The sequence below is a fragment of the Pan troglodytes genome, chromosome 13, assembly GCF_028858775.2.
Source record: "Pan troglodytes isolate AG18354 chromosome 13, NHGRI_mPanTro3-v2.0_pri, whole genome shotgun sequence".
Lineage (NCBI taxonomy): Eukaryota > Metazoa > Chordata > Mammalia > Primates > Hominidae > Pan > Pan troglodytes.
Genome location: NC_072411.2, coordinates 51,632,005 through 51,658,702, shown reverse-complemented (window position 1 = coordinate 51,658,702; position 26,698 = coordinate 51,632,005). Strand labels below are relative to the sequence as shown.

General features: G+C 37.4%; 1 non-coding gene across 1 annotated transcript; it reads left to right on the top strand.

Annotated features, from left to right (window-relative positions):
• The first annotated feature begins 10,407 nt into the window (after positions 1 to 10,407).
• On the top strand, positions 10,408 to 10,514 carry LOC112208439 (U6 spliceosomal RNA). The gene has a single exon (XR_002942924.1). It is a non-coding gene; the product is annotated as a U6 spliceosomal RNA (small nuclear RNA).
• The last annotated feature ends 16,184 nt before the right edge of the window (positions 10,515 to 26,698 follow it).

Here is a 26,698-nt window from a genome sequence, read left to right as displayed (position 1 = left end):
CTTCCTTAAAATATATAAACTTTCCATTTTGCATAGTGACATTTTTTTCAGATACATAGAGATATGAATGAACATCCTTAGAAACAAAACTGAGTCTTTATTTCTTTGGGAGTATCATTACCCTTGAAACAGGATGATAAAGCTGAGAATAGTACCATAAACTCAACTATAAATAACCCACACTAACAAAGGAAAATGCTGGTTGAACGACTTTTTACACACAACAAAAAGCAATAATTTACAGACATTTCCCAGTGAAAACATGGAAGAAGTAAGAAAGAAAAGAGAAATAAATTAGGATGCTAAATGTTGCCTTCACTGTGTCAAGGAAACTAATGTTCATTTAAGAAGGAAAATGATAATCCCTTCTCAGGGTCCTGTTTGATGTGAACTGCTGTCTAGGCTTACCCTTGTTAGTTCTTTACGGTAAATTCAAAGTGGGTAGAATACAGGAAGTTTTGTTTTTTTTTTTAATACCTTTAGGGAGGCTTTTACTTTTCACTTTACCACAGACTCCTCATGCCCTACTATTCATAACTCCACCCTGATTTACACCTTTATTTTTTCAGCCTGGTCTTTGCAGGCATGTGATTTAGGGACTCCTGTCCTATGTAACCCCACCCCGCCAAATTTCTCTATTTGATATCCCAGAATTATGTTCACTCCATAATTCCAGTCTCAAATAGACTCCGTCATTTCCCCTTTCCCTGTCTTAAAGTTCATTTCTCCATAAAATGCATTCACGTGACGACCACTTCATGAAGGAGTGTCTGAGCTTATCACATTTGTTATGTATAAGCAGTGGTATGCTGGTAAATGTTTAATAACTGGCTCTCCCTGGAAGGAAGAGGATCCCAGGTTTGTGGTGTTTGTCCATTTCTGTGGTGTAAATTCTTTTACCATGGCCAGTTGAAAAGGTGCTCACAATCTGCTGGTAAGAGCTGGTGAAAGCTGGCTCCAGCACACAGTTGTTTTTTAGGAACAAATGGCCCATAGCTTTGTAAGATTGTATCAAGGTATCATATTTTTAAAAGAGGTTGTAGAAGCAGCAGTGAGCAAAAGTAAAAAGAACCAAGTTCTAGCCCTCGTTCTGTCATTCCTTAACTAGTTGATTCTAAGGCCACTGAATCTTTCTAGATCTCAGTTTTCTCATCTATACAATAACAGGAGCACATGAAATAATGTTCTAATGCTAACAGGCCTATGAGTCTACGTCATCCTTCATACAATCATGCATTCCCACCTCAACTGAAATCTCCTTGAGAGTGGGCTATGCCATAACATAGTATATCCTCAACACACCAGGCACAGGCCCTTGTACTTAACAGGTGCCTCCTAAATAGCTGTTTTGCTGAATAAATGATTCACCTGGGTAACACTGGCAGAAGCCTGGGCATATGATGGGTTAGTGGTATAGAACAGGGTATGAGATTGCATTAGAACAAGGAGAATCAAGTGATTAATTTGAAGAATAGTTTTCTCTATGAATAATGATAATTTCCAGGTTGGTAATAGGCAAATTGAATGGTGCCATTTGTACACCATTTCTGCTCCTTCTCTCCCCTTCAGTGTCTACCCTAAATATGCACCAAGATGTCCTCCATTTGACCTTGTCCCCTAGTAGAAACTTCCCTTCCCCACCACCATTTTTCCATATTCAAGTTCACGCTAGACTATGTTTTTAGCATTTCTTGGCCATTTGCATTTCTTCCTGTCATATATCACAGTCAGATTTATCTCAGAGTAAACAATGTCTTTTTTACCAATACCTTTCTTTTCATTTTTCTCATAATGCTACTTGTGAGCATAAAAAACCTGAATTCGGGCTGATTGGAGCAGTATTAATAATACTCAACAGCAAAAGCCAAGAAGACTTTATGTATTGAAGTAAATTGGACATTCGACAGAATAATAAATAAAATTATTTCTACTTCAGCTTTTTCTAGGCTCCTAAGGCCTAAATATCATATGACAGTGAGGTAAGAACAGAGCCCTGTGCAGAACTGCTAAGAAGATTGTAAAACTGTTTTTATCAGCATCAGTGAACCCTAATAAAAAAAAAAGAAAAGAAAAAAAAAAAAAAAAAAAACCTCTACAGTTCGAAGAACTGGAGAAGAATCCTGTTGAGAGAGTTATTGGCAGCATGGCTCCCCCAAGGGAGAAAACCTACTTCTTTGCTTTAAGCCAAGTGAGAGGAACTTCAAGCGGGGGAGACACTTGAAGAGTTTGATAAATATCTCCCAGAGTTTTAAAAGAATGTTAGTGCAGGTATAAGACATTGTGGCTAGACCGGCCTGAAGAAGCAATGCAGAGAACAAGGAAGGAATCAAACTTTCTGCACACCAACTGTGTGCCACACAGGAAGGAACAAACCTAGAGTTCTTGGAAGGACTGCCTGGAAAGACATAGCAAACTGCCAGGAATCGAGGACAGTGTCAAAAGTAACAAACTGCATGAGGTATCACCTATCTTACAGTAATTATAGTTGCAGTTGAGTCTCCCACAGGTAAAATCACTCCAAAAACACCCCTGTGATAAAGTCAGGTTTGAGCCTCCATGATGGCAAATCCAAATCACACCAGTAAGCTCTTTGATGTCCCCTTAACTCTTCTCCCTTATCCGCCTCCAGTGCTGAAGGCACTAGAAGCCATAGTTAGTGATGGAAGAGGACATGCCACGTCTCATACACACACACACACACACACACACACACGCACACACACACACTTTACATTCACATACATACACTCTCATACACATGCATTTATACACACATTCACATGCATTCACACACATGCACACACACAAACACCACACACACACCAGGCTTCCAATTCTTGGTCAGGCCCTGGCTGGGAAATGGGAGAAAATTTAAAGAGGACAATGGTTTTCTATTATTATACTGAACTGAACCGCTTAAAGCTTTAAAGTAACTGGAAGATTACTAATTGCCAGAAAATAGAGAGTAATTTTTAAAACTCTGAGATCTGCTCAAAATTTCATCCAAGAATCAGGAAAAAAGCTATTCAACCCAATGTGTTAAAGAGACAATGAGAAAAAAAAAAAGTTGCTTCAGGTTTCTTTTTTCTAATGAGCTTTTTTAACTATAATGGTCACAGACTTAATAGAAAAAGATTGGCCTCCAACCCTTCAAGTCCTTGAATGTTTTCAAAACCACTTTAAAACACCAAAAGGCATTGATTCATCTGCCCCTAATCGAACTGCAAGCACCCACATTTGAGAAAAGCAAAAACTATTTCTTCTTCGATTGTGTTGTTCCTCTGTTTTGCCTAATTAATAGTATTAAAACTATGTGTTTTCTATTGTTTTTCATTGGAAATGCACTGTACTTTTACTCCCCTATTGATTTTTAAGTCAGATAGACCTATAACATTCTTCATAAAGGAAAATGTCTGCAACATTCCAAAATTAATGGTTAGAACCCAACCCATTTGTAGACTAAGCTTCCCTGTAATATGTGCATACTCCAGTGATGACTGCACTTGTAAGAGTAAAATAAAACCTTTATTCAACATGATCATCTCCGTATAGAACTTGTTATACTAATTTCAAATCTCTCAAAGGATATAGATGTTTTCCTCAGCAGGTCTGGTCTCAGGGATAAGAGAAATTCATTATTCCATCTGTATTAATTTGTCATGGTGTGTACAGCCAAGGATCCAGCACAGAAATGGCACAAGCAAAGACTTCCAGGCTGACTGTCTCTTGGGGGTCCAAGACACAGTAAGTTGTCAGAGTTGATAAAGATATGTTCTAAGAAATGTGAACCTGCCCATTATTTTTCTGGGAATAGCAGCCAAAACCAATAACAAAAAAAAAAAAAAAAAAAAAAAGACCCAACACCGCCAGGCTTGCAGGCATTCTTTACTACATTTCATGCCAATTATTCCTTCTCACATGAAAAGCAGGCATTAATTTCCAACCCCTGACCTATATTTCACATACCAGAGTTTCAGACCAAAAGAAACACTAGCTATCATAAAAATGCTACGACAGCCTGCCACATGAGGAGGAATCCCTTTAGGCTTCCAGCCAACAAGTTTGGTTTGAGTCTGCCACACTTTTATAGGGTGGAAAGGTGAGGTAGGGGAGAAAGAGGATAATTGTCCTCCCTTCCTTGAGAGGTCTTATCACAATATCTACTACTTTCAGAGAGGCAGTGAAAAAAATGATGGAAATCATAACTAATATCTGCTTGTCTCCATGGCATCTAGAGTCCCAGCAGGCCTCATCCTTAGCTGCTTCTCCTGTTTCAAGCACAAACTAATCATTCCAGTAAAACCTCCAGAAAAGATCTCCTGCATGCCTGAAATATTCCAAAGACATGGGATTGGAACTAGAAAGCGCTTCAGACAGAAACTTATGCTGGAGCATGGCTTTTGTGAATGGGAAGTCATGGGCAATGGTTCTTCTAGTGGCTGAACGGGAATTCAAGTATAATGGTTCATTTTCACTAAATGGTTCCCTGGGGGTCCAAAAAAAAAACACAAAAGAGCAATATCCAAAAGTGCCAAACATCTTTCCAGGGGTAGCTTTTTCAGGGGGAAGAATCTAATTCAGTGAGGACTCACAATGTGTTATACTGAAAAATGGAATGAAAATACATTTCCAGCCTTCTCAAGCAGACTCCAACAGTGAAGAAAAAACCAGAACACAAAACATTCTCAGGTTATAGCCAAGTTCTAGATGGATCTCAAGACCCAGCAGAGAGATTAATTTAATTTTCTAAGATAGCAGAGTAAGTCAAGAAATAGGGAATTTAAATGAAATTATTTTTGCCTGACTACCATATCAAATCCTTAAATAATAAGGCAGTGTCTAACTCCATTATTTCAAACTTCAAATATTGTTTCTAGCATAATAAGAGAAGCATGCAGAAAGGGGATGGGAGGCATACTGCATTGTTATTCAAAGCAAACCCTCAGCATCTTCTGTACTTCATTCACATATATGTATTCACATATATGTATTAACTATTCCATTCAAAGTTCTGTGCAAGCTGCTAGGGCTGAAATTGTGAACAAGATAGATAAGACTGTTGTCTTCATATAGAAGCAGAGAAGAGAGAAAAACTGCATTTTGAACAACAGACAAGCTCTAGCTATGTCAAAGCTCTAGCTAAACTGATATACTTGGTCAAGGTGTCCAGCCTTTGTAGAAAGAATTTCAATTTGGGTTCTGGCTCTGTCACTAACCTAACTTGTGACCTCAAACAAATCATGAATATTTTCTGGCTCCCAATTTGGAGACAATGGCACCTGTTTTAGGGAGCTGAGATTCAAAGAAGACAATGAAGTTTTATAAAGTGTTATATAAATAAAATGTCTTATTACAAATATTAGAAAACACTTATAGCGGCCAAGCATGGTGGCTCACGCCTGTAATCCCAGAACTTTGGGAGGCCGAGGTGGGCGGATCACCTGGAGGTCAGGAGTTTGAGACCAGCCTGGCCAACATGGTGAAATGCCGTCTCTACTAAAAATACAAAAATTAGCTGGGCATGGTGGCAGGTGCCTGTAATCCCAGTTACTCGGGAGGCTGAGGCAGGAGAATCACTTGAACCTGGGAGGCGGAGGTTGCAGTGAGCCGAGATTGTGCCATTGTACTCCAGCCTGGGTGACAAGAGCAAGAATTCATCTCAAAAACAAAAAACAAAAAACAAAAAAAAAGCACTTATAGCAAAAATACTTGTTAAGAGTTAGCATTCTATTTGTTGCCTAATTCAAATCTAACAAAAATATCTGCTGTCAGAGCCAAAAGAGTAGGTTGTGATTGTAGCTAATCATTTACACAATACATCATGAAGAACACACAACACTCAGATCTGTACAAAGTCACAAGCTAAAGCATAATAACGTTTTACACAGTTTTCTTTAAATTGTTCCCAAACTACGTAAAAAAAAAAAAAAGAAAATGCATATTTTCCATTCCATACTCTTCAGAATTAAAGAAAAATAAGAGATACAGAAAAATAGGCCTTTTTAAATAGGTAAATATAATTTTTTTTAATGAATAGATAGGTTTATTTCAGTTAGTAGTCAATGACTCCAGGGAAAGAAGTTAAGGGAATAGTCCATGAGGTTTTGGTGTGTGTGTGTGTGTTTTTTCTTCCTTTCTCCCCTACCTCTCTACCAAAGGAAAGGAGCCAAGACGAATGGTGAACGGAAGGTTCCTTTTATTCTCCCATAATTCAGGTACATATTTTTTCCAGCTGAAAAGGGGGTAAGTACTTCTTCAGCGATGACCCAGAATGATCAGTTTCCATTTCAGAAAGAATGGTTAAAAACAAATACACATATAGTAGACATGCAATTGTAGTCACATAGAGAGATTTTTTTCCTACATCTAAAACAAATGAATCTAAGTATTTTAAGTGGCTTTACCAGTTGGTAGAAAATGTGCAAAACATAATTCACAGGTGTGTCTACTGGGTTCCTTTTATGGCAATGAGCAGCTAGGGGGTTCCCATTATCAGACAATAAGGACAATAGTTTTAAATCCAAACCCACTGCAGAATCAAAAACTGCCATAGTGGGAGAAGTCAATCAAAAATATTTTCATTGAATGCTTTAGCACTGGAGGCATTGAGAATGCAGTGCAGCTCATCAAGACAGATTCCCTGTCAGCAAGTCCTGGCACACGTATATGGGAAAGCTGTGACCCTCTTGCAAACAGACAGCTTAACTCCCTCACCTTTGGTGTAGTGGGGCACACCCTACTACCTATAGCAAACTTCCCATAGGGCAGAATATTAGCTAGGCATGAGATGGCTTATCACCTAGCTATTCTAGGCATGGTGGGGTAGTCACAACCAGTAAACCTTCTAATGTACTCTCTTTCCAGGAAGGCATAGACAAGGTAAAGAGGACAAGTCTATTATAAGCTTAAATACTTAATAACTTAGTGGGGTAAAGATTTAATACCAGCGTCTTGCCAGCAGAAGTTAAAAATGGACAGAAAGAGCCACAAAGAAACAACAGGAACCCCCGCTACCCCCACCACACACACACACACACACACACACACACACACACACACATCAGAATTTTGCCTATTATAGAATGCAATTCTACAAATCACATAAAAGCTGCAAAGGAGTAAGTTTTCAGTAAATGTTGTCAAAAATTAAAAGCAACGCTATAAAGGTATTGTAAAAAAAAAACACACACACACACATACAAGGGAAAGAAAGACACTAGGAAGTTGGGTGATGACTGACTCACAAAAATGTCTTATAGAAACATCAGCATGAAGAGAAACTACAGCTTAACCAAAACCATCTGATGGCTGAACTCTAGGTGCCTTGTAAACAGGATCTTTGCCTTTATTTTTCTCTCAGCAGCTGACTGCAATTTTGGTGGTTTAAAAAAAAATCTGGATTTTTTTTCTACAGATGAAACTTATATGTTTGATGTTTAAATTTCTGTAATTTTTCTTTAGCCATACAAGGTTCTGGTGATATGAACACAAGTTATACTATGCGCGCGCACGCGCGCGCACACACACACACACACACAAACATTGATATATATTCATATGTCCAGATTTGGGGACAGGGAACATACTTTCTGATGATATAAAGCATAATCTTTCTTAGGGAAAATTTGTTGTTTTGATACATTAATCTTTTCAGTTGGTATCTCAGCTAGAAAACAAAGGAAGTTAAGCCTGATTTAGCTATATTAGATTTTAAATCTGCTGAATTCACCAAAGTTTACCCTGAGCCCAGCAAAGTGTTTAATACATAATAGGCACCAAGCAAATGTCTGTTAAATGAATTAATATAGTAAAACCAATCAGCAAACCTATCATTAAAACTGAAGTTTTACCTTAATTATTTGTATAAACTAAAATAACTTCCATTGTAATATTGCTAGTTATGAGCTAATAAAGATCTACTCAGATTTTAAAAATGTGTTTGGATTTCACACTCCTCTCCCCAGTAGCAGCCAAGTCTCTGTCAATAATCATATAGTGACATTTCAAGTCCTCATGTCTTAAGCTAACAAATAAAACCAGGGGGCTAAGAAGCAAATTTATGAAGTATAATTTGAAGAATACTTAAATGATTGCCTAAAAGTATTTTTCCTTCACCAATTTACCATTGGATGATCTGAAATTGCCACCATCAATCATGCATTGGACGCAAAACATTCAAAGGTTCTGGTAAAAGGCAAATATGTTACAGGTACCATCTGAATTTCCTTAGACCTTAAAAATGTGGGTTAAAATGAAGTTTTATTTAATGGAATAATTTAAATGTTTATAGTCTGTATAACCATTTGTGTTTGACAGGCCTTCAGGCCTTCAGCCTTCCCCACCCCACTACTCACCCTGATCCCTTCAAAAACTTTTTTCCAATATTTCTGAGTCTGAAACAGGCTGCTAAATAATCCCATTCCTGCTGGCTCCTGTGATGACCTCAGCTTGGCTTAGCCATCATTCCTGCAAGTACCCCAGTTCCTCATAGGGCTCTCCAGAAATCAAATCTATGCAAGAACTATATCACAAGAAAGAAATCTTACTTCCATTTTGCTTTGGAGAGATTCTCAAGCATGGTCACTTAGGTCCCAGTACTTTACAGAGTTCTCTCTCTCTCTCTCTTCTCACCCCTAACCTCCCTTAAAATTTTAGAGTTCCTCTGCTCTCCGCAAAACTCAGATATGTTCCATTAGGGCAGGGAGACAGCTCTAGGTGCCTGAAACCATGGCACATGCTGGCTCAGCACCCCCTGACAGGCAAGGCCCTACGCTGAGAGCTTATCCAACCTGGCTCCTTCTTCTCCCAGGACATTCCTCAGTGTTTGTGCAAACATGCTTCTGGCAAGCACAAGATAAAAATGTGCCAACTATGCCTGAATTTCAGTCTCAGTTGAGACCACTTCCACATATGGAAAGATGAAAAAATAAATATTAGCACAGTATCATCTACAAACATCTTCATGAAAATTAGATTCTGAGATCAGTTGATCCTGCAACAGACAGCAGATCTCTGAATGATAGGACAAATGTGATTTGATGAAAGGGACAAAGGGGAAAGAGACATAAAGGTTAAAAAATTCAGAATCTGGAGGTCGTTCCCAGGGTGATGAGCCCAGGAGCCAGGTGCCTTAAGGGTGAATGCCCAAGGGCACCTGAGGATATTGGGTACAAGGGCAGGGGACACTTGGGTGAAAGGAGATGAAATGGGAATGAAAAGACACCAGAGATAAACTCAGCCAGGTCTCAGTGTTTCTGAAACTGTCTTGGAAACAAATAATTATCTTTTCCAGTGAAATTCCAGTGAGTTTCTGAAACTCAGTCTTGGAAATAAATAATTATCTTTTCCAGTGAAATTCCATACAAAAGTTTGATTTCACAAATTTGTCATTGATCTTCCCTGTAACTGGCTCTACTCCATCGTTAGCCAGTCATAACTTCAGTCTATGTGACACCAAACATCCAGCCAATTCAGCCGTAATCAAAACTCCAGTTAACCAGCCAGCTGTTGTCTGTACATAATGCCAAGCAATCAACTGGACTAACTTCATGCCTGGGTTGATGGGAAAGACCAGATGTTTCAGCATTATGTAAATGCTAAGTGCCACTTGAAAACAGGAGTGTTCGCTGTCATTTTGCATACAATCTTAGAATGAGCACTTGCACTTTTCTCATAAGTAGGACATTAGCCCAACCAAGATCTCAGAGATACGCATACACAAACACAGGTACACATGCACACTGAAAATGCCTCAGTGCATGTGGGCATGTAAGAACGTGTCAGAGGTGCAGGGGCAGTAAGTTAATTCATACAATCTCAACTTTATAAAATGTACTCAATGCGCCTGTCCCTGCCAGTCTGTGCTCTTCCCTGCCTTGCCCTGCTCTGCTCTCCATCTCAGGGAACGACTCTTCCAGGCTCTTTCGCCCTCTGGCTTCAGCATATTGGAGGCACAGCTAGAAGATGAAGGGCACAAGGAAGGGCATGACAAATGAATTTTCTCCCTTCTCTCTCTCTCTCCTTTGATGTCTCCAGAAGCTGCATCTCCTTCCAGGTTATCTTTACTTCCACAGTTCTGGTTCCCATCCAAAAGCCCTCTCTCTGGTCCCTAAACTCCTTCTCCATCATCTGTGAAATCTATTTCCTGGACTAAATTTCATTTGCTGAAAGACCTGGAGTGCCTTATTTTTCTGGCTGGACCCTGACTGATACACAGGATAATCTGGCAAAGTAAAGTACTTCTCATCCTAGGGTTTCAAGGGCAGCCTGAGGCCTATTAAAGAGCAGCTCGAGTGCTGAGCCAATGAAGGATGTGAGCAGAGTTCTTCTCCTCCTCTTCCTTGGTTCTCCCTATCAAGTCTTCTTTCCTACTAGTTAGTAGGAGAATAAATAAGTAAAAATGATTTAGTGCTTGCTTTGGCAATACATATTCTAAAATTGGAACAATACAGAGAAGATCAGCGTGTCCATGTGCAAGAATGACATGCAAATCTGTGAACACGCTATATATTTTTTTACTATCCATGTATCTTATAAAATCATGTTGTATACCTTAAATATACACAACAGAATTTATTTTTTAAGTGCTTTATCAAACACAACTGCCACCGTTTCCTCCAGTGATTCCTATGAGACAGAACCCCCAAATCAAATGTTCAGAACACTTTCCAAAATCAGCAAGCAATCCTGTCTTCCTGCCTCCACTCTGTATGTCTGCCAATGGACAATGTAAAATGATTTTATCATTTCTTCTTTTGTGGGCTAGGATGCAGCAACTTCTTCAGATGGCCCCCTAAACAGTAACTCAGAGTTGATAGCTTTTCAATTTTAAGTTAAAAGTCATTTCAACAGTCTTATTTATAAGTTTAAGACATTGTTAAATCTTTTGGAAACAATCTTATATCAATTTTGTCAGAAGTTTCATCAGACCACTTTAACAAATTACATTCACACATTCCCTTAGCATACACACTGATGAGGACAAAAGAAAACAGGAACATCAAGGTAAAGTAGATTTCACTGAATGTAGGAGAAATCATTAACATGGAAGAAAGCAAATGGAATGAATTCCTTATACATACGTTTTCTGAGTACTTAGGTACAGGCTCTGTGCTGTTTACTTACAATACACGAGTTCAAAAATGATAGTCCCTGCTTAAGAAAGGAGCTCACACCTGTGTACTGAGAATTGCACTTTATAAAAGTATCATTTCTTTGTCAGTAACTGATCTGTCTTGTAAAATAGCATGAAATACAGCTAAAAATAAAGGGGACAAAACCATACTCGCCTCTAATTCTGGCATAGAGTCAACTATCATTAACATATTGGTATATATTATTCCAGACTCATCTCTATGCATGCAAATAATATGAATATTTGTACATATTTATATTTTTACATAAATTGGAGCATGTTATTCCAATTGTTTTATATTAGCAATATTTTATGAACATTTTTCCATATTAACATACATTCTACCTAATCTTTATACTATATCTTATTGTATGGAGTGTGTATATGTCTTATTGCTAGTAATCTAGATAGTGTCCAATGTACTTGAATTATAAATAATATTGCAATGTTACTTGTAGAAGTGCAAAACTATATGTGCAAGGTTACATTGCACCAAGAGCAGAAGTATATATGCAAGGTTACTATATGTGTGAAACTGTGCATAGTTTTACACTTGTACAAATATTTTTATATAAGTTGCTTATAAATAGTTAGAACCCTAGATCTCCTCCCCATTCCTGTTGCTGGGAAATTGACCCACCACCTCTCAGAAAGGAAACTGGGAATTTATTCTCTGGAAGAGGGTAACAGATAAAGTCCTTGGACTGGGGACTGACTGGGCATAGTTGAATGTGTGGTACCAGACCTGACACAGGAGACTTAAGTAACAACAATCATACTAGAGATGGAATAATGAGGCCCCTAACTTCTTCCCCCACAAAGCTTCCAGAATACTGGCAGCCAGACCTTTACCCTCCTGGAAAGAGAATGGAGGAATATTCACTGCAGAACTTGACCAACCCAAGAAAAAAGACTTACATATACTGGCATCAGCATTTCACCAAAAAAAGCCCACTCAAATCACCCTACAATTGAGCTCACTACTCACAAGCCCCCCAAAAAGGACACCAATATTAATCAAGAACAAGAACCAAGGATTACCAGATAGCTGAAGAAATATTGTAACATGGGAGATGTGACCAAAAAGAGAGTAGAGGAGGGAGATTTTTAAAAGGGAAACAAATTTTCTGCAGAGAGAGCCATATTAAAATACCCTCAGAGAATACCCTCAGAGAAAATAAGAGAAAAACAAAAACAGGATACTACCAAATAGGAATATTCTGAAAGGAAAACAGAATTTTTGAAACTTAAAAGTGATTACATAATCAAAATTTCATATATTAAGTCAATTCCATGTGGAAAAAGCATTCTTTTCTATAAATGGTGCTGAGATAACTGGATATCCTCATGCAAAAGAATAAAGTTTGATCCCTATCTCACACCATACACAAAAATTAACTCAAAATGGATCAGACACTGAAATGTAAGAGCAAAAACTATAAAACCCTCAGAAGAAAACATAGCAGCAAATCTTTATGACCTTAGATAATGGTTTCTTTTTTAAAAATTGATTTTTCATACTTGTACATATTTTGAGGGTACATATGGTATTTTGATGGATGTATACAATGTGTAATGATCAAATCAGAGTAATTGGGACATCCATTACCTCAAATATTTATCTTTTCTTTGTGTTTGGAACATTTTAATTCTTCTCTTCTAGCTTTTTTTGAAATATACATTAAATTATTAATAGCTATAATTTCCCTACTACTCTATTTTTATAACTCATTCCTTCTGCCCAACTGTATTTTTGTAGCCATTAACAAACTTCCCTTCATCCTCCTCCTCTTCTCATCCCAGATTCTGATAACCAGCATTCTACTCTCTATCTCCATGAGCTCCACTTTTGTAGCTCCCACCCCTTGTGTAAGTGTGCCCTGGACATGGGACATGGGACATGGTGTCAAAAGAGATTATTTTGGAGCTTTACAATTTAATGGGTGTGCTCCTGGGTTTCAGAGTTGCTTGAGGCCTGTAGCCCCTCTCTTTTGGCTGATTTCTCCCTTTTGGAGCAGGAATGATAACCCAATGCCTGTACCCCCATTGTATCTTGGAAGTAAATAACTTGTTTTGATTTCTCAGGCTCATAGGTGGAAGCAAATGAGTCTCAGATGAGACTTTGAACCTGGACTTGGGACTTTTGAGTTAATGCTGGAATTAGTTAAGACTCTGGAGAACTATTGGGAAGGTATAATTGTATTTTGCAATTAGAGAAGGACATGAGATTTAGGACCAGAAGCAGGACGATATAGTTTGAGTATTTGTCCCCACCTGTATTAGCCTGTTTTCATGCTGCTAATAAAGACACACCTGAGACTAGGAAGAAAAAGAGGTTTAATTGAACCTACAGTTCCACATGCCTAGGGAGGCCTCAGAATTATAGCAGGAGGTAAAAAGCACTTCTTATATAGCAGTGGCAAGAGAAAATGAGAAGGAGCAAAAGCTGAAACTCCTGATAAACCAATCAGATCTCATGAGACTTATTAACTATAACAAGAATAGCATGGGAAAGACTGGCCCCCATGATTCAATTACCTCCTCCTGGATCCGTCCCACAATACTTGGGAATTCTGAGAGATACAATTCAAGTTGAAATTTGGAGGGGGACACAGCCAAACCATACCACTACCCAAGTCTCATGTTGAAATATAATCCCCATGATGGAGGTGGGGCCTGGTGGGTGGTGATTGGATCATGGGAGTGGATCCCCAAAGGCTTGGTGCTACCCTCACAATAGTGAGTGAGTTCCCATGAGATCTGTTCGTTTAAAAGTGTGTGACACCTCACCCCACCCCTCTTGCTCCTGCTTTTGCTATGTGACGTGCCTGCTTCCACTTTGCCTTCTACCATGAGTAAAAGCTCCTTGAGGCCTCCCCAGAAGTTAAGCAGGGGCCAGCACCACACTTCCTATACAGCCTGCAGAACCATAAGCCAATTAAACTTCTTTTCTTTATAAATTACCCAGTCTCAGGTATTTCTTTATACCAATGCAAGATTGACCTAATACAGCAATAAAAAAAAACCTGATTTTAATATGGGCAAATGGTCTGAACAGATATTTTCCAAAAGAAGTCATGCAACTGGACAGTAAGTACATGAAAAAATGCTTAGTATCACTAACCATTAGAAAAATGCAAATTAAGACTGCAATGAGATATTACCTCATACCTGTTAGAATAGCTTTTATTCAAAAGATGAAAGATAAGTGTTGGCAAGGATGTGCAAAAAGAGAACTCTTATACATTGCTGTTGAGAATGTAAATTAGTAGAGACCTTATTAAAAAAACAGTATGGATGTTCCCCAAAAAAACTAAAAATAGAACTACCATATACTCCAGCAACCTCACTTCCTGGGTATATAGTCAAAGGAACTGAAATCAACATGTTGAAGGGATCTCTGCACTCCCACATTCATTCCAGCATTACTCACAATAGACAAGATATGAAATCAACCTAAGTATCCATTATGAATGAATAGGTAAAGAAAATTTGGTATGTGTACACAATGAAATACCATTCAGCCTTTTTTTAAAAAGGAAATGCTATCATTTGTGACAACAGGAATGAACCTAGAGGACATTATGCTAAGTGAAATAAGTCAGATACAGAAAGACATGTGGATATGTGGAACCTAAAAAAGTGGAACTCTTAGAAGTAGAGAGTAGAATGATGGTTACCACAGATTGGGAGATTGAGAGAAGGAAGGGAATGTGGAGTTGCTGGTCAAAGGGTACAAAGTTTCAGACAGACAGGAGAAATAAGTGTTGAGATCCATTGCACAGCAGGTGACTACAGTTAATAAAAATGTATTGCATATTTCAAAATGACAGAGTAAATTTCAAATATCTCACTGTAAAAAACAATAGGTAAGTAAGGTGATGGCTAGGTCAATTAACTTGATTTAGTCATTTCACATTGAATACATATATCAAAACTACATCGTAGCCCACAAATGTATATAATTATGATGTGTCAAGTAAAAAAAATTTAAAAATAAAAATATATTTTTGAAGAAAAATAAATAAATAGAAGTAGATAGTAATGATGATTGTACAACAAACATTGAATTATACAACTTAAAATGGTGAATTTCATGGTATGTGAATTATAGCTCAATAAAGTTTCTATTAAAAAAATAAAATCACCTACAGGATTAATAAGAAAAGAGAAGGAGGTCTAGGATTAAATTCTTGGCACATTATTAAATTCCCCATTATCTAGAAGTTCAGCAGAGGAAGAGAAGCCAGCAAAAGACACTGAGCATGACCAACCAGTAAAGTAGAAGAAACAACCAGAAGACTGTGGTGTCATTGAGGCTGAAGAAGAAAGTGTGTCAAAAGAGGTATGCAGTGGTCACCGCTGTCAAATGCTGCAGAACAACCGAGTAAGAGGAGATAATAAATTGACTGCTGGATTTGACAAGTAATGCCAATAGCAGAATAATATACTTAACTTGCCTTTATGATCATTATAAATCTACTTGTTATTTCAAATTACCAACAATTATCAAAAAGCATAGCAAAAAATAATGTTTATAATATTTGTCACCTTTTTAAAATTTGTAATTTGTGGGAATTTCTTAGCCTAAATAGATATTCGTTTCATACCTAAACAAAACAAAACAAAACCTTAATAGAAGGGCTGGAATAAAAAATTGAGCACATATTCCAAAAATAAGACAAAAAGTCAAAGTATGGAAAACAGGAAAGAAAAACATTAGAAGAACAATACAACTCCTATTTGAATAATAGGAGTTCAGAGACAAATACAAATGGAGAGAAGAAAATCATCAAAGAAAGAATCCATGAAAATTTTATAGAGTTGAAGGACATGAGTTTCCAGATTGAAAGGATCCAGTGAGTACCAAGCATAATGAAGGAAATTAGGCCCACACCAAATCCCATCACTATGAAATTGTAAAACACTTGGTCAGGGGGAGGGTGAGTAGGAACTAGACAACCCAGTAAGAGTCCAGACAGGCCAGGCATGGTGGCTCACGCCTGTAATCCCAGCACTTTGGGAGGCCAAGATGGGAAGACTGCTTGAGCCCAGCAGTTTGAGACCAGTTTGGGGCAACAAAGGAAGACCCCATCTCTAAAAAAATTATTAATAATAATTAAAATAATAAAATTTAAGAGTCCAGAAACAAGTTTAAAGGGAAGGAATTTCAAACAAAGTTTCAAGAATCACAATGGCAGAGATTTCTCTAATTCCAATCTGAAATCAGAGAGCAATAGAAATATGCTTTCAAAATTTTTATGGAAAATTATTTGCAACCTAGAATTCTATATGCAGTAAAAATTAAAATCATATGTGAAGGTAGAATACGGACATTTTCAGAAGTACATAAATGTCAAAAATTTTACTTCTTATGCAAGTCTTCTCAAGAAGCTAGTGGACAGTGTGCTTCTCCAACAGAAGAGTAAGAAGAAGGAAGATATGAAATTTGGGAAACAAGAATATGATATAGGAAAGAGAAGACTCATGAATAAAGATCCCACAACTGCACAGCAGACCTAGAAAACAACTAATCTAAGTTTGGAACAGGTCAAAAGTCTCAGGAGAGATTTCTTCAAGACAGTGAAGGTGACAAAATACCTAATGTGTCCAAATGTTTTTGAGAAGATGTTTCCACAATTGAGAGAGTTTGGTCAAAGAAAATGATATGATTATAGAAAACTAAAGAAAGAAATGACAGTAAAACCAGGCCCTCCTTAACTTTAAGGAGAACAAAATATTGTCAAGAGAAAAAAAGATCATGGTATGCTACCTAGCTCATTCATGAGCAATTACATAGTCATAGAAACATAAACCCTGATTACTGGTCTAATCAAATTGTCATATAGCTATCTTGGGAGGTGGGTGGGTTCTGAAGTGGACTAAACGTGATAGAAGAAAGAAGTTGAAAAGAGTTAAATCCTCATCCTCCAGAGCAGTAAGTTAAAACACAATGCTCAAAATATTTTCCAGTTAAATGTCTCTTTCAATTGGCTTTGTAAATGCTCACACTTTCCCTTTACTTCTATTGTCTATAACACATGGTAAATCAATTAGTTAATTGTTGATTTGAAGATAGGTAATAAATTGAAAGTCAGGAAATATAAAAATATTTAACCTTAATTTTATGTAAGAGTTTCCTCAGAAGTAGTTTTGGAATGAAAAAAATAGTTTGAAAGTATATATTAAAATTTAGAATTATTTTTTGCAACTCAGCTAATGGTATTATCTTCACAGAAAAACTATTCTCCAGTAAAATATACAGTATAACAGAATGTAAGCTTTGAATATAATTGAAAAGAACAAATTATTTGCTTAAAATATGCAGAACTGTCCCATAAATCCACAGGAATTGGCCATCTGGTTTGTCTCCGTGACGTATCTATTGACTCAAATTATGTCATCTGACTATTCTTGGGGGCGGTCAAGTAAAGTAAATAGAGGGAAACAAGTCAGTATAAAAACCATTGAAAATCTCACTGTTCTTTTCATTCATGAGCATTATTTGACATACTATAATGTCGTCATCTTTACCTATGTGCAAGCCTAGAATCGAGCACTAAATCATTAGGACCAGTTCAGGATAGGACTACAGCGTTTCAGCCTTTATGATGGAATTTGAAGTGTGATGACCATTTGAGTCATTTCTGTTTCACATCCTTGAATCCTTTGGAAATTCTTAACTGTTATCTTTCACTGTACCATAGCCTTCCATTTTTCCCCCCAGCAAATGAAAAGTCTGCAGAAATTTGAAAGAAAGAAAAGATACAAGCCTAATCAAAGGAAGATTGATTACTTTCCTGATATTCTGTAAATCTTGACATTCTATAAAAGGAATGATAGCATCTTAAGGAGCTAAAAAGCTTTCCTTATTCATTCATTTTTAATATAAACCTGTAATTGGATCATTTGGTTTTAACAGGTTCTTTGATTTAGAGAACCATACTCATTATAATTGCTATTTATAAATTCATGTCAAAGAGAAATGTATTAAGAATTGTGGTTAAATTTGAAATTGGCCAATATAAGAAATTTTTTCTATTAATCCTGAGATATATTTCTTCATAACAGTTTTTAAATAATTTAACGCTAAGATATTGCAACTGGAAATTTTAACCATTTTTAAAAGATAGTTAAAACTGCCATAAAACAGAAAAATCTTCCCAATATATTATTCCATGCCACAATGGGAAACCATAGCGCAGCCTGAAAAAGCAATTAATTTACATATTATTGCCTAGAAAAGTATCTCTAAGTGCACAGTAATAGAGAGTAATTTTATTTGAAAACTCAAAACACCTTAAAAGACCAATAAAATGTTAAAATTATAATCCCTTATAGATATTGAAGCTACACACATATTCCTGTGTGTACCTTTATAACATTTCTGAATATTATTATTCTGCTCATAAAAATGCTGTACTTTTTCTAAGGGAGATTATATACTAAATTCTTCATGGAATCTTTGGGAATTTGTGCCCACGCTAAAGCAATACACCAAAGCAGAATTCTAAAAGAAGCTGTTTTTAAACAAAAATGAATTGAAAGGCAATAATGTATTTATCTATTAGGAAGTTAAATATATAATCTCTTAATTTGAAGTCAGAAGATTAAAATTGCCTTTTCATTTACGTATACCACTACCCAAACCATTAAGGCAGTTGGCTTATGATTTCTACTTTGGCCTTTCTGGTCAACTGTCTGCCAGAAAGCAATGTAATTACCTCTTTGAACTTTAACTACTGCATCAGAAATAATGAGAACAATACTTTCTAAAATTCTATGACTTTACAGAGTATCTAGAAGACTCTGTATTTCATGATGTTGCTTCAACATAGTTGATTCAAAGTTCAAATAGCTTTCTAATTCTGCAGCTCTTTGTGACTGTTTTATTTATCATTACCTGGGAATTACTGGAGTATTCATATATGCACTGATCTTATCATTAATTTAATGGATATTCTCTTTTATCACAAACTCTGGAGTATTCTATTAGTCTTTAGGAATAGGATGTCAGGAAGTAAGAAACTGGCTCCATCTCCATGGACACTATCGTTTCAAGTCAAAATAGAGTCAAAAGGAACCCCATCACATGCTGTAAGCAACTAGAAAAAATCAGACAAAACATAGGAAACACTGGTTTAGAGGCATTTGAAAAGAGGCATTATAAGACTGTGATCCCTGAGAGAAAGAAACCAGATGATGAGATGTTAACCTGCACCATCTTACTTCCTGTAGGCAGTTTCCAGGCAACAGCACAGAGTTAGGCAGTCTTTTTAAGCTGAAGAAAGAGAGATTAGAATTCAGGGATATTACAAAAGGTGGAGTTCGTGGGGACATGGTAGCACAGATGAAGGAGCTGCACAAAAAAGGAACTCTGGAGATCTGCAGTGGGGTCTGGAGGAGGCTTTGCCTAAGTACTGATCTGTGCATGCATGAGAGGAAATGACTCAAGCTTGGGAAAAAAACACAAGAAAGGAGTAGTCAGAAATATTCCTGCAGCTCACAGAGCGCTAGGAATTGTTCATGTTCCCACCAGCCAAGATGAAACAATAACAACAACAACAACAAAATTTTAAAAACCAAAAACCAAATATATAAGGTATCAAGTAAAAGCTTGAGAATGGTATTAGATTCCAAAGCACTATATAATTAAATGGCCAAAAACTAATGATAAAAAGAAAATCTTAAGATCAGCCATAAAAATAAGACACATTGTGACACACTGCAAACAAAGCAACAAAGAGAAGAATGATAGCAGACTTCCATCATAAACTATGCGAGCCAGATGTATTGAGAGGGGGAAATATTGTCTACCTACATTTCTTTATCAAGAAAAATATATTTCCAATGTGAAGAATGAATGTACATTTCTGGAAGAACAAAATGAAGAGAATTCCTCACCAAAAGAATTCCACTCCAACAATGCTAAAGGAAGTTCTTTAGGCAGAGCTAAAATAACACCAGGTGGAAAATTAAATCCACACAAAGGATTAAAGAAAGCCAGAAATGGTAAGTATGTAGAGGAATGTAAAAAAACAATTTTCTCATTTTACAAAATATCATCAAAATAGAATCGACTGTTTAAAGCAAAAATGAGAGCAGTGTAGTATGGGATTCACAGCAAACATGGAAGTAAAATACATGAGAACAGCAGCCATCAGGATAAAGAGATGGAAGCACCCTGTTGTGAGGTTCTTATACTGCATGTGAAGAGGTATAAGGTAGATTGGGATAAGTTTTTTCTAATGAAAATTATTTGTATTTTTTTTACCTCAATATGTGACTTTTTAAAAAATTTTAGGTTTGGGGTACACGTGCAGGTTTGTTACACAGGTAAATTGCATGTCACAGGGTTTGGTGTACAGATTATTTCATCACCCAGGTAATAAGCATAATGCCTGATAGGTAGTTTTTGGATCTTCACTCTCCTCCCATCCTCCACCCTCACATAGACCCTGATGTCTGTTGTTCCCTTATTTGTGTCCATACCCAATGTTTAACTCCCACTTATAAGTGAGAACATGCAGTATTTGGTTTTCTGTTCGGGCAACGGCCTACAGCTTCATTCATGTTGCTGCAAAGGACATGATCTTGTACTTTTTTATGGCTGCATAGTATTCGATGGTGTATATGTACCACATTTTCTTTATCTAGTCTACCACTGACGGGCATTTAGGTTGATTCCATGTCTTTGCTATTGTGAATACTGCTGTGATGAACATATGTGTGCATGTGTCTTTATGGTAGAATGACTTATATTCCTTTTAGTATATACCCAATAATGGAATTGCTGGACAAAATCTTAATTCTGTTTTAAGTTCTTTGAGAAATTGCCAAACTGCTTTCTACAATGGCTGAACTAATTTACATTCCCCCCAGCAGTGTATAAGTTTTCCCTTTTCTCCACAATCTCGCCATCTAGACTGTGATAAATTAAAGTCCTTCGCTCTTCCGCTGAAAGGAAACTCCAGGTGATTTGGCATTTGATTAAAATTATTAGGCCACCATAGGTACGTCTCTGAGAATGTTCTGCGAAGAGATTAGAATTTGAGTCTTTGAACTGAGTGGGGAAGATCCACCCTCAATGTGGGCAGATACCTTTCAATTGGCTGGGGGCCCAGATGGAATAAAAGGGTGGAGAAAGGGCAAAATCTTGCTCTGCCTTCTAAAGCTAGGATAACTTCCAGCTGCTCTTGAATGGTACAACTCCCCTTCTCAGCTTTTGGACTCTGGGAAACACACCAGCACCCCCCAGGCTCCCAGGTTTTTGGCCTTGGACTGAGACTTATGTTATTGGCTTCCTTGGTTCTTAAGCCTTCACACTTTGCAGTGAGCCATGCTACCAGTTGCCCTGGTTCTCTAGCTTGCAGACGCCTATCATGGGACTTCTCAGCCTCCATAATCAACTGAGCTAATTCATATATCTTATCAGTTCTGCCTCTCTGGAGAACCATGACTAAAACACCTATTGATTACTTATAATATGCCAGAAATGTTCTAAGTAATTTATACATATTGTCATTTAATTATCATAGTTCCAAATAGATGGGCACTATTATTAAACCCATTCTACAGATGTAGTCCTAAGGCACTTGCCCAATGTAGATGTACGATGCTTTAGGAGTTCAGAAACAGGAGAAGGAGAAATTCAGGACCAGGAGGAACAATAAGGACTGTATTAGCCTAGAGAAGTTGTCATGGAAGGTATAAGACTTGAGCTAGCTCTTGCAAAGGTATATGCTAATGACTACCAGAATTGTCACACCAAATGTCACAATCTAATATTATCAAAGATCTAGTACTTCAGCAGAGTAATTTAAATCAATTCCTCAGATCTCTCAACATTTATTAAATACCTATTATGTTTTAGCCTCCGCAATCAAAGAGATAAACAAAAAATGGCTATCTATTGAAAATGTATATATGATACTCAGCATATTACTAGATGTCACTGGGGTACAGCCCCCACTTTTGAAAAGCTTGTAATCTAGTTGGTCGTGTGTGTGTGTGTGCATGTGTGTGTATATGTACACGTGTGCAAACTATTTAAAAAGCAACTGAGACTAGGTTATAATCATGAGCTACACTGAGCAATGCTCTATGATTCAGGAAAGCAGATTTCTGTGAATTACCCAGATAGCTTCACGGAGGAGATGGCTTGGAGCTGAATATTGAAAAAGCAGCCACATTTATATAAGTAAAGGAAGCAGGAAGAATTTACCAGCTGGTGATAACAAGATGAGAAGGACTTAGGTAGGGATAAGCATAGTTGGTGTGACTAAGAGTGAATAATATTAAAAGATAGCTGAAAATAAAGTCACACATGTAAAGGGGGCAAGAGGGACACAAATTGGACATTAAAATTAACTCAAATCCCAGATTGTTGTTGAGAATATAGGCTTGATAATTTTCATCCTCAAATGCTAACTAAATCTTTCTGTTTTACTTATGCAGGAGAAAGGGCAGAAATATAAGACAGAGTGCAGAGAATACTAAAAATAATAGAAAAAAATAAGGTTGCAAAGACCATCTGATATGTAATTTCCTTGGAATTCAGAAATATCAATAAAATTTAAAACAGAGAATGTTACCTGATCCAAGATTTTATTTTTAAGCCCAAATCTTCTGTAAGCAATTAACAAACAGGCATCACTGATCCCACTAAACATCATCAAACCATATAGAAAATGCGAACTTTATATCAAAGAGCAGCATGAATACTGACATCCCCATGGGCTGGTGACGTGCCTGCACTGCTCAAATGACAGGGCACTGGGCCTTCCATGCGTCCAGGGGATATTCCCACTGTAATGTGTCAGCAGATTTGCAAATGTTCTCGGTGACAGCAGCACACAGTCCAGGAATATATCCTTACCCCTGTGCTCAGCTCAGATCGCCTCAGTGCAACGTCGCTCTGCCCTGCGGGGTCCCTCTAATGGCCCCAACTGCCAATGAAACACCTTCATCATCTCTGTATCTAAAATTGGACGAAGGTATCAAGTTTGGCTGCCTGATGAGACTAATTAAGTACTTTGCAGAGATGTGAAGAAGTAATCAGTCCTAGCCAGTGAGAAAAGAAAAAGAAAATATGAAGGAAACCCCCAGAGGTGACTCTGACACAGTTCCTGTCTCTATTGATGATTCATAAGATCACAGCTGAAAGAACCTCTACCATAAATCCAGGACCTGTGTTAACAGCAGGAAACGAAACATCATCTCCCAACTCTTCCCCCACTAATTCAGCACATCAACCCCGCATCCTAAAATCGTTACATTGCTGTATACTGACACCTAGTGTCCAGAGTTAGGTGAGCCCAAAGGCAACATTTTTTTCGGTCAAACTGTGGGACATGGCTCTCTCCCGCATCAGGTTTCCTGGTGTGATTCCTCACTCTGCTTCAGGGCATCCACGTGAAAGTGTCATTAAGAATTTACTTTAGTACAGTTAAACTCCCATTTTGTGGCCTACCCTCCTCAAGTACTTTGAAACTGCAAAGTGTTCCCCAGGACGACCCTTCTTTCTACTGAGCACACAGCAAACTCCCACCTTTCCTTCTTCCTCCTCTCCTTCAGTATCAGGATGTGGTCTTTCTTTATACAAAGTCTATATATTTTAATAGCATTATTTGCTATATCAAATATAATTGGAAAGAGAAAGCTGTACCAAAAATGCCTCAGAATTGTTCATAATAGCAACATGTAAGTGGCTTTCGAATTATTTCATTTTGGAGAGTCACCTCTTCCCTCCTTCTACTCCCACAACCACGCAGTGAGACAGAGAAAGAGATGTTAATGAATAATCAAAAGTCAACAGAATAACAGCACATAAAAAAATCAAAAATAATCCCAAGGAGTAAGTACTTAAGTGACTCTATTTTATTCTAAGCAATCTTTAGAGATAAGCCGGAGCCGTTTCTAGACAGGAAGTGTAAAAATTTTTGAAGATGTGAGCTTTCAGATAGCAATAATTTCTCTTAAGACCATTTTTAGATCTACATTACTGTCTTTGAGTCAGACTTTTTCCATACAGGCAAAATAGAAGATGTAAGCAATTAGATGAGATTGGTGAGTAGAAGATGCATGGATGTAGATAGCATTTGGTCTTGGAGTTAGATTTTCCAGTTTGCTGTGCAATACATGGGACATAGTCATACTAAAAAATTATTCATTGTCCTCTCGGCCTTAGCACCATTTTCTTGAAAACCTCTGTGCCATAAGAGCCAAGTGGAGGAAGAAGCGAATGCGCAGGTTGAAGCGCAAAAGAAGAAAGATGAGTCAGATGTCCAAGTAACCACTAGCTTCTTGTACCATGGAGGCCACAGGAGCAGAAACATGGAATGCTAGATGCTGGGGATGCTGGTACAAGTTGTAGGACTGCATGCTACTGTCCAGAGCTTATCTTATGATCTAGAACTTCATCGCCCTCTGATCGCCAATCACCTCTAAGACCCATGTTGCTCATAACCAAAACTGCCCATTTTGGTCCTTTGCCCTAGACCTGTGACATTCTGGACTATTTATGTGTTTACTTGTGGCCGAGTGTAACAACCATACAATAAATCATCTCTTCCGCTGTCTTAGCTGAAGAATTAAAAAGAAATCATTGTTTACATGAAATCAAACTTTATATCAAACTTACCTGGCTGTCCAGTATTTTATCAGGCAATGCTATTTGGGGTGGGGAAAAAAAAAAGAGCTAACTAGGAAAAGTAACTAGGCTCCTAGTGAAACCTGAGTCATTTTTATGGAAATGGGTGCTATAGTGGGGTTCCAAAGATCAAATATAAAAGTGAAAGCCCAATGCCATAAGCATTCAAGTACTATTTTGCATTTATTTAATGCTTCATAATTGGTAGAGCATTTCATATTTATTATATTATCTGGATCCTCCTGATGACAACCCTTATGTGGGTATTTTTATGCACACTAAAAGACTCAGAGATGTTAAGGAATTGTCATTGTAATCTGCACGAGGCTATAAGGAAAAGACAGAATTCGAATCCAAGTCTCCCAGTATGGTGCAGTGTCTAAAAATACAGAAAAAGTTCCTTTGAATACTGCACAAGACTTTTAATCCCTGAGCTACACATGAAAATTAAGTATCTGAAAAACCCAGTAACATCAGGACATAATACCAAGAAAATGAAAAGATATTCTTAGAAAGAGTCATTGACCTGCCTTACATACTTTCAAACTGTAGAGTCCAGTTTGGTTTTAAAACCACAAAAGCATCCACTTTATTTCCCCAAGTATAGTAAGACATTATTCTGACATGGACTTACTCACACATACCCAAAATCTCTAAATCTCCAACCACTACTCTTTGTAAACTATTTATATGTCTAGAGATCTTTGATAAAATCACAGGATAATTCAAATCTGTTTAACTTAGAGATCATGTTCCCTAGATCTTTACATTTCAAATTTAGAAAATGTTCTTGTAATAATTCTTTTCACTATTAACCATCAAGGTCATTTTTAAATTGTAGAGTACTGACAGCTGGTGTTCATAGTGTATATTGCACTTCTCCCCTGAACTGTTTTTATTTCTTACCTGTGATCTTCAAATTGCAGTGTTTATAAAAATTCCCTGAGGAGCTTGTTAAAACATAGATTCCTAAGTCCCCACTCTTATAGATTCTGATTCTATATATCTGGGGCTATGTACATGGCAAGCACCACTGCTACCATCCCTTTTCCCACCTCCTGGCCAATCCTATTCAAGAGTCTGGAGCAGGGCTTTTCAAACATTATTGAGCATATGAGTCACTAGCAACCTTGTTAAAATACATATTCTGGGACAGTAGTTTGGGGATAGGGCCAGAGATCTTGCATATCTAACAAGCTCTGGGTTGCTTTATACCCCGATTTTAAACCTAGGCATTTCCAGTTCTTATGTAGCTAGATCACCACAGACCAAATCCTCTGAGTTTACAAAATGCAACTTATAGGTGCTTCTTGCTCAGTGACTAAAGAGATTTTGCTTAAGTCTTCTCCTTAACCCTGTTTTCGACTCTGTCCACATGCTTGGGGCCTAAAGGATAGCCATAGTCACCTCAAGAAGTAGCTAGGAACAAAGAAGGCCATTATCCTGGTGGGAGTCCCACTAAAACCTTTGCCTGCTTTTCTCTAAACCAAATCATTTCCTGATACAAAGGAGACAGAAAGGCCCAGGGCAATATCACTCCCTATAAATCACAGTCAAACTAAGCACCAAAATATTAAATCAAGGGCTTCTTTTCTATTGTATCTCAGAGGCATGTAACATTCACTCTCCATAACATTTCTCTATGCCATTCACGCATTTCACCTAACAACAGATGGCTAGAACATACAGGATAGCCTTGGCTTTTCTGGAAATGGCCAGAGCATATGCCTGTCTTCATATACTAAATACTGAAGAATTCTTGCAGCAACCATGCAGGCAACTTCAAAAATGCATTCTCAACAGTTGAGTTGTATAACCAGGTCTAGTATGTTCACATACTTTTACTTAATCTTTTTTATTCTTATTACCTTTTTTTTACATGTTATTTTCTTACCACCAGGTAATAATGCTAT